The sequence below is a fragment of the Acomys russatus genome, chromosome 30, assembly GCF_903995435.1.
Source record: "Acomys russatus chromosome 30, mAcoRus1.1, whole genome shotgun sequence".
Classification (NCBI taxonomy): Eukaryota; Metazoa; Chordata; class Mammalia; order Rodentia; family Muridae; genus Acomys; species Acomys russatus.
The window spans coordinates 40,657,254-40,666,966 of NC_067166.1; the positions used below are offsets into that span (position 1 = coordinate 40,657,254).

Here is a 9,713-nt window from a genome sequence, read left to right on the forward strand (position 1 = left end):
TGGCAGGGTGAGGCACTGAGATGGTTTAGTGGTGAGCCAGGCGCCGGGTGCAGCCTAAAATCCTGAGCGAACGTGGGTGACGTCAGAGCATAGCGAGGGTTGGGGCTCCAGAGCATCGGTTGATGTACATCTGTTGATGTAGCTGTCGCTGGACCGGAGGAGAGGGCCCAGACAGGCCTGCAGGCCTAGCACAGCCCGCTGAGTCTCTGCTGTAAGTACAACCAGCCCCCTCTGCACCGTCGCTTACCAATTAAGATGGAGATTTCGTTGGCCAACCTGTATACTAGCAAGCTGGAGACCATCGCCCAGGAGATCTATGTAGACCGGATAGAGGATTCCTGCCTGGGATTCTGCTTTGAGGTGCGTCGAGCAATACTTCTAGCTGGAGTTTGCAGACACTGGTAGCATGAAGGATTTTGGCACTCAGCCAGTGGAAACAAAGGAGCTGCCGCCCCCCACGTTGCTCCCTTCCTGGAGAATCTGGACTGGGCCCAGCCTGAGCTTCCGCAGTCACCTCCAGGAATTCAGTAATCACGACACTGAAAGAGGGCGACAAGAACAATAATACTTGAATGGTCCAGTGGCTTTGAGGAGTAAAGCTAAGTTGAAGAGGAAAAAAAAAAAAGGCAAACAAAGACCAATTTCCCCTTAAAGATCCTAGCATTTTAAAAACAAAAAAAACCAAGAGGAGAATTTAGGAATTCAGATCCATTTGAAGAGGTACCCAGTGCCAGCGGCTTTGAAATCTTGACAGAGAAAGTCCATAGGCATCGTGCTGTATTTTTAGCTCTATAAATTACATTGTATGACAAGATCCCTGTACTGCCCTCAGTATACATGTGAGCTGCTGTGTATCCAGCATATACAATTCTTTCACTTCTCAGATTTTGCATCTTCCTGATGTCAAAGAGCTTCCTGCACAGTTTGGATGCTGCTGATGGTCAGCTTCAGTGGACTGCTCTGATTTTTAAGCCTCCAGTTGGGCTTCTTTGAAGTCAAGCGTGAGTCTTGGATACTAAAATAATCAATTCCTATTGAATTTGATAGGAAGCCCTGTGACTTTGTCTACGAGAAGTTTAGAGTCACCTGTTTTTCCAAGGGTCCAACAAGGGCCATCAAAAAGCCTGTCTTTCCATTCACCTACTGGCAAAAGACAAGGTGGTTACAAATGGGTGAAGATTTTGTGTTGATGCTCTGAGGATGAAGTATACGTCCATGACTGCATACCATCTCCATCTGAAAGTCCATGACTTGAGTTATATCCTGTGGACATACATTTGGTGGAACAGTCTTTTTCTATTTTTGAGTTGCTGGTGATGTAACTAGCCCATGGGTCTGACTTGATCGTTGTGACAGATCACTAAACTCCAGAGTTACCACTGAACTACAGACGCATCGGGCCCTCAGTAATGGGAATGAGCTTAAATGCTAAGAGCCCTACACATTCCTCGCATAGTTGCAGAATCCCTTCTTCCTTAAATTGGGCAGTCAGACCTCTGCTCTGGTGAATAAGACTGTGCCCATCTTCTCTGTCTTCAACAAGTGGTAGTACATTATGTTACTTGGCCCTCCAGCCTTCTTGACAGCAGGGGCTTTCTTTTTTGTTGTTAGGAGTTGGAAAAAGACCTCCAAAATGTTCTTACTTGGAGGTTTTGGTTAGAAGTGCATGGGAAGTGAGTGGCATATCAAAACTGTGCTCTGTTTTAGTCCCTAAGTGAGAGTTTGTTGGAGGGAGTCCTGAGGTGAGCAGATTAGAAAGATGCTGCTGTATTTGAAATGTTTCTTACCTCATTCTGTGTCCCATTACAGGGTCCAGCCTCATCCATCTGGCTTAGCTATGCTCCTTTCCACTGCTCCACTGCCTGTCTGGTGGAGCTTGCGGTCCCAGGGGCTACTTTGCCACTCTAGTTTCTGTTTTGGACCAGTTTCAGTTCATCTTCCAGTGGTCCTGCCTCTGAAGCCTACACATTTCCCATTTGTTGTGGCAGCTCTCTAAGTTTCTAAGTTTTTATGTTGTTGCTTTTGTTTTACCTGTTTTTTATGAAGACTTGGAGGAGAAATCTTGTCCTGGTTCCCTTTTGGATTGAAATGGGGAAATAACTTAATTTTTTAATTTATAAAAGCAGTGTCATGTCTGTGTTCTCTTATATAAGCATGCCTTGCTAATATACATGCCCCTTCTTCGTCATGTTTCATGAGTTCTTTCTCCCATTGCTCTTGGGTACTGCCTCTTATGACTTACTCCAGAACTGTGAATGCTGGTATAGGCAAGGATAGAGTTGGTTCTGCTCTACTTTTATAACCCTATTTTGTACATATCTCCCTTTTCCCAGGAGCTAGTTGAGCTTTTATGGACTAATTTGGATTACTCATGAGTTAAGGAGACCACAGTGATTGGGCCTTGATATCTATTATTGCTTTCTCAGAGTTTTACTTCTCAGGTTTGGGGCCTAGTTACAGTTTGAGGCCAAGAATTTGGAGACCTTAAGAAGAACCAAACCTTGGCATGAGCTAAAATTACTTTGAAAAGATTCCTTGCTACACGAGTTCTTTTAAAAACCTTCAGTGAATTCTGGAAAAAGGATTCTGAGACTCTTGCCTATTAAAGTCCTTGGGAAACATGATGAAAGGGAGGAAGGCCATGGCCCACTCTCTCTTGTCTTCATATAGGGACCTCAAATGTCACTCTAATAATTTTTTCCTGGCCATTTCTGGTTGTAACATAGAGATTTGTGTGTTAGTTTGGGGTAATGGCTTGCTCATGTTACTTCCCTTTTTTGTTGCTTTTCTTTCCTGTCATTTCCATTAAGGCCATAGCTCCCCACTCTGTAGATATAAGGTGGCCTCAGTCCAGCTATTATTGCCCTGAGGGAACAAGCTACTTCCTGGGGAGCTAATGCTCTCGACCATATAGTTGACAGTGGTTAGGAACTCTCCTGTCCCCTACCTTTCCTGTAACAACAGAATGCTACCCTTCTTCTTCAATTGATTGTATTGACTGCTCTGTAATCCTATTACATATCTGAGTGTGCATTTGTCTGTGTGTGTATGGGGAAAGGGGTTCTTTAAATTTTCTGTGGTTTGTGGTTTTTTTCTTCCATAGATTAGTTCCCACCACCATATGTCCAGGGGCCACTGCCTGGCATAATCACATGCTGGGATCATTGGGGTAAGGTAGTGTGAAGTTCACCACTGTCCTTTGTTTTGGGGATTAATATTTTTTAATAAGTAATCCTTCCTATACAAATAGCTAATTAGCTCTGTGTTCCCTCCTGCTCATATGGCTGCTGGTGTCGATAAATTGCATTTTTTCATTGCTAAACAGTAATAATAAAATTTGAAAAAAAAAAAAAGAATTATTATCTCCTAAACTTAACAGAATTTCTTATGTACGTGAATTTGAAAAAGTATTAAAAATCTTGAGATTTTTTTAATGATTAAATTTCCAAATTTGCTGACACGCATTTGACAATATATCTTCTCATTTTCCGTTCTATTTCATCTCTGAGAGATAAACCACCTGTGTAATCTCTCAACTGCAACAGATTTCTGTTGATTTTTAAAAGCACTCTTCTTTATATTTTTATTTATTTTTATTTCTTGTGTGTATGTGATATGTACGGGCCCAAATCGATTATTTTTTAATTTGAAAGTAAGGCCCAATTCAAAGAAAAAATGTGCTGCATTTTGTTCTTTTATGACTAACTACCACGAATATGAAAAATGCATTTGGAGAAAAAATGGGTTTTTAATTTTTAAAAAATGTTTTACTATTCACAAAAGTCAGTGAAAATTCTTGAGCTTTGGCATGTGGGAAATGGATCCCAGAGTCAGTGCTAGAAGCAGGTTGGGAGTGAATTGAATGGTCTTTACCTTTGTTTCTGCATTAACATCTATGTCTCAAATACTTCTCTGGAAATTACTCTGTTTCCATTATACACAGCAGAGTGGAGGGCCATATTTCCATTGATATCTGTCATGTGTGGATCAGCATCTTGCTTCAGCAATATGGAAACACATTTCAGGTTATTCATCTCTGTGGCATGTAGCTTCTATGCAAAGATATAGATCTTCAGTTAAAGGAAGTCAAGATAACCGTTGCTACAATGGCATTGGATAGTTTTCCATATTGGGACCAACTGCTTAGGTTACGTACACTATCCTTTTTTGAGACAGGGCCTTCTTAAGTACCCCAGGCTTGCCTAAATTCAAAATCTTCTTACCCCAGTTTTCCATGTGTGTGAATTTAGGGGGTGTGCCACAATACCTAGATGTGGGCGGGTTGTTTTGGGGGTTGGGGGCCTTAATATTTTCCCAACTTGACATGGGCTCCAGACATTTGAAGAGAGGGAACCTCAGATTAAAAATTGCTTCTATCCTGATTGGACTATGGGCAGGTCAGTGGAGCCATTTCATGATTGAGATTGATGTGGAAGGGACCAAAACTTGAGTTGGTAGCCTGACTGGACAGTGGTCCTGAGTTGTACAAGAAAGCAAGTTGAGCAAGTCAATGAAAAGGCAGTCTTCCCCTGTGGAATCTGCTTCTGTTCCTCCCTCCAGTTTCCTGACTTGAGCTCCTGTGATGGACTGTGCTGTGTAAATGCAAGCCAAACCAATATTTGTTTCCCTGAGTTGTTTTTGGACACTGTTTTATCACAGCAACAGAAACCAAACAAGGACAAGATCTAATCCATTTCATACTGAAACTGCTCTCTAATCACTACCTTAATCAAAGGTGTGCAACCTAGCCTTCATCATCGTGGATATTAATATTGCAGTTGTTTTCGATGAACTACTTTACCATATCTGGATGGTTATAAATACATACACAGTACAGTGAAGTCCTACAAATCAGAGAGACATTTTAGGAAATTATGGAGTTCGAAGACAAAATACATGCAACTATAAATACTATATAGTATGTAATTCATTTCCTTCCGAAGTGAGAGTTTCAACTGGAATTTCCTAATTTATGTCACCACTCAACTGTTTGTTTTCTGTACTAAGGATACAGTGCATGGCTGCTCAATTCAAGGCAAGTAATCTATCACTAGTCTTATTGCTGTTCAGAAAAGCCTGTCTGGAAAACGGGAGAGCACACAATAAGTTAAAGAAGGCTGAGATTTGAATTCTCATCTAATCTATTATCTAGTAGTATTTCTTGGGCTTTCTATTATCTCCATAACTCAAGTTCTTCATCCATAGCTGGGGGACTAAACAGTAGTGTCTTACATGCTCTACCCAGATGCTTCAGTTTAAGTCTGCACAAAGCATGTACAAGTGTTTGTAGTACCTAAGAACTCATCATTTGGTGGATAATGACAATGATTATTCTTCCTACTGCTGTCTAACACAACATCTCAATGTAGATGAATCACAGAATTCTACATAATGTACAGATGCAATTTTTATTCAAATATGTTCAGTAGGGTTTTTAAAATTATATTGCCCAGGCTGGCCTTGAACTTGGTAATCCTCCTAACTCATCCTTCTTGAAGGTAGGGTTGCAGACCAGTACCACAGTGACTACATTACTCTTTTTTTTTTTTTTTTTTTTTTTACATTTTGGCATCTCTGGCATTGGGATATCACTTGTAATTCATGATATTCTATAACTGTAATTAGTAATAGTTTTAACTTTTCCATTATACAAAATAAAAGGTTACCATGTAGTCCATTGTACCTTACATTAAACAATATATGACACAATCCACAAGTTCATGGCAAATCTTGTATCTATGTACATTTTAACCACATAAACTACTATGGGCAAAGAGGTTTAGAATAACAATGACAAAAATCAAAACTCCAAACTCTCAGTCATCAATATTTTGATTTTTTTTAAAAAATAAATTTCTTCATACCCACAAGGAACCTTTCTATATTTGCTGCCAACAGCAAAATTACCTTCCATCAGGTTATAGATTCAGTATTCATGGAATTCCAGACTAAAATAGGTGAAAAAAACAGACCATCTTTGGTTGCCTTATAGCCATTTACACTTCCATGGACTCATAACAAAGTCGGGAAACTCTCTGTAAAAAGAGATAGCCCATGGCATCATAGCTCCCTTGTTTTGATTTTCAAGAAGCTTTAAGCCAAAAAAAAACCTAGTTAAATGAGCATTGCCAATTTTATTCAACATGAAAAATTAAAGAATATAAACACATCTGATGTTTCTCATATTTACTATCACCCTTCAAAGGTCATTCTACATTAAATGAAATGTGCATTGTTTTAAGTTATGTGATCAATTTTGTAGCATGTGATATAATTTTACTAAAGAACAACTATGTGCTTAATTACTTTTTACAATAGTCTACTTTCAAAACATATTTTTGTTTTTGTTTTTCTTCTTTTGTTTTGTTGAAAAGGGGAGAAATATTTCTATTAAAATTAAAGGCAAGTTTTAACTTTCTTAACTTCTTGATTTGGCAGGGAATTAAAAGATTTATGTGAAGACATCCTACTGAGACTCTAGGTAAGAGAAATACAGGAGAATGGGGAAATAGAAGAATCCAGAGGGTCCTAGAAACCTACAAGAAGAACATCGAGATGGGTAGATTGGGATCCAGGGGGCTCTGCTCAAACTACTGTACTATCCAAGGACAAAACAAGTAGTAAACATCGAACCCCTACACAGATCTAGCCAATGGACAGGATATTCTCCACAGTTATGTGGAGAGCAGGGACTGACTCTGACATTAACCCATATTTGACCACTTCCCCTTGGTGGGGAGGCCTGGTGTCACTCAAAGAAAGAATAAGCAGGCCATTAAGATGAGACTTGATAGTCTATGACCATATAATGGGGGAGGAGGTCCCATTCAGTCATAGACCTAGGGGAGGGGAACAGGGTGAAAGCAGGAGGGAGGGAGGAACGGGAGGATACAAATGAATGGATAACAATGGAGATGTAATCTGAATAAATTAATAAAAAATAAAATAAAAATGGAAGAATTGACAGGCGTGTTGGCACACACCTTTAATCCCAGCACTTGTGAGGAAGAGGCAGGTAGGTTGCTGTGAGTTCAAGGCCAACCTAATCTACAAAATGAGTCCAGGACAGCCAAGGCTACACAAAGAAACCCTGTCTTGAAAAACAGAAAAAAGAAAAAAGAAAAAAAAAAGAAGAGGAATCTTAAGAGACAGTCAAATGTTTATGCTGTATATTAGATAAATAAGTAACATGTAGGGAGTAAATAGAATGACAGAATAGATAAAAAAAAAAACAGTTGAAAAATCCAATATTTTTAATGAAAACAGTTATAAAACAAGATAGTTTCTAAGCAATAAATTATTATTCTGTATTTGTATGCAGATCCAACACTAATGAGTAAAAAGCATCTGGAGTATTGAAAGGCTAACCCTGAATGACACTGCTGCCCCTTGATAATCTAGCATGAAATAAAAAGAGAAGAGGGGCTGAGGCAATAACTAATTTTGTAAAGTGCTTGTCCTATAATTCTGAGCCCCTGAGTTCAGAACCCCAGCACCTGGAAAAACTAGTTTTGGGCCAGTAGAGACAGGATAATCCCAGAGCTTGCTTTGTTGCAGATCTGGGTGAATCAGTAAGCTCCAAAACAGTAAATCAAGCACAATAGGGATGTGGGTGAGTGAAAGAATGTGTCTTAAAAACTGAGGTCCAGGGACCACATGAAGGACCAGAAAGGAACTACAAGGACTTTTTGAGTTTGATCTGTGGAACCAATAAGGCAGAACAGACCTGCCAAGTAGAGTTGCCTACCGAATTCCAGGCACTTACCTGTACATGTGTGAGGCACATACTCAGAGTTGTGCATGTGAGCATGTGCATGCACACGAAGATTTTTTTAATGAGTTGGAAAGCAATAAAGGCTTCAACCTCTAAGATTCATACCTATACCCACATATGCACAACATGTACACTGAGGGGTTTGTGGCAAACAGAGTTATATTCTCTGTTTAAAATTTCCTAAGACACTTAGCAAACATGGGTCACACTGACATAAGATTGTCTTTAGTAACTTTTCTTCATGGGTTTAACATTGGTATCATTTTTAAAAGTTTATCTCATGATGCATTTTTCTGCAGTGAATATAAATTAGTACTAAAACATACATGTTAAGAGCTGGAGAGATGGTTTGGTGGCCAAGAGCTACAGTTTTTCTTATATTGAATCTGTGTTTGAGTCTGCTCACCCACAAGGCAGTTCACAACCACCTACAACTCTAGAGGATCCAACACCCACTTCAGACACATGCGGTATATAAAAATTACATGCAAACCAAACACTCACATACAAAAATCTAAATAATATTAAATATATACTTTATAATAAAATACATATTAACATGTAAAATAAAATACATGCTGTCTTATTAACTAAATCAATTTAAAGCATCCAATAAACTCCTGTAAATTTGGCATTGTATAAGGATTCAGAAACGAGGTAGATTTTATGGATTTGCTTCCTCTAAAGAAAGTCTAAGAACTAGATCCTACCAAAGAGTGCAGGTCCCAGATGCTTAGTGGTCTAAGGCCAGCAGAAATCACAGCAGGCTCAGTGAAAGCAGAATCAAACACTCCCCCCACACACAGCTCCCCACTCCTGGCCTTGTCTTAGGAAGAAGCACTGAAAGGTAGTGCTTCTCCCTAATTAGCCCTGATTGTCCCTAACAGTCCCTATCCCTGCTACTCTTCTCCTCTTCCAGGCCCTATAACCAGTTCCTCTCATCAGCTTTATGCACATCAAAACCACAGGACTTTATTGAAGTACTCTACACAAATCACCCATGCTTGCAGCCCTTTGGAATTGACCCACAGGTACATTTTGGGGGATGTTGTCAGTAGAATGCTCCACTTGTTATTTAATGCATCCATAGCCCAGGCAGAAATCCCACAAACAGGAGTAACAGAGTGGCTGATCTGGGGCACTTGGTGTTGTTGGCTCTGGTTCTTAACAATCAGGCTTTATTATGAATTTATTAATCAAAGGTATCTTCCTTACAGCCTGGCTACTTTAAGCAAGAGGGAAAGGATGCTAAAGAGGACCTCCAGGAATCAATTCTGTGGGGTGAATTCCTTAACATCTCCTGGCAAGTATGCAGATCCGCTCCCAGATGGAAGCAATCGCACCACTGCAGCCTTCTCTCTCTACTTTCCGCTGCTTCTCCTTGTTGGTCAGCAACTTCTGGACTTTTCTCCAGTTCCCTCCTCCCCTTGATGGTTGATTTGGAACACAATAGCCTGGTTAGAGTCTCTGGTCCTTTTTCTTAGTTCTAGACCCAGGATAGCTCCTCTCAGTCTATCACAGTGTCCAGCTCTGTGGGGTATCCTTGGTGTTTCCAAGGGGCAAAACCTGCCAAGACTGCTTTCATCTGCAGCAAAGCATGCCATCCTTCCACATTCTTCCTCCCAAGACCAACACTAAAGCTTAGAAACACAAGCAAATATCTCCATCAAGCACCTATACATATAGCACTTCCAGGCTATATAACTTAAGATTATACTGTAAACTCTTATCTAAAGATTTATAATTTGCTTATTGTGTATGATGTTAAAAATTTAAGATCAAACGCTGGTTTAGAACATATATATCTGTGTATATGTTTTTAAATAGCAACCATGTGGACCACATGATCTGTAGCCTGCTTGTGACTCCACCATCTTGAGATAGCCACATGGTATATGGCAATAATTTTAGAACCTCTTGGTCCTAATGAGCTCTCTGC

The 9,713-nt window shown here is 39.8% G+C and overlaps 1 pseudogene; it reads left to right on the plus strand.

Annotated features, from left to right (window-relative positions):
• The first annotated feature begins 255 nt into the window (after positions 1-255).
• Positions 256-531, plus strand: LOC127212416 (ataxin-7-like protein 3B; annotated as a pseudogene).
• Positions 532-9,713: the final 9,182 nt, after the last annotated feature.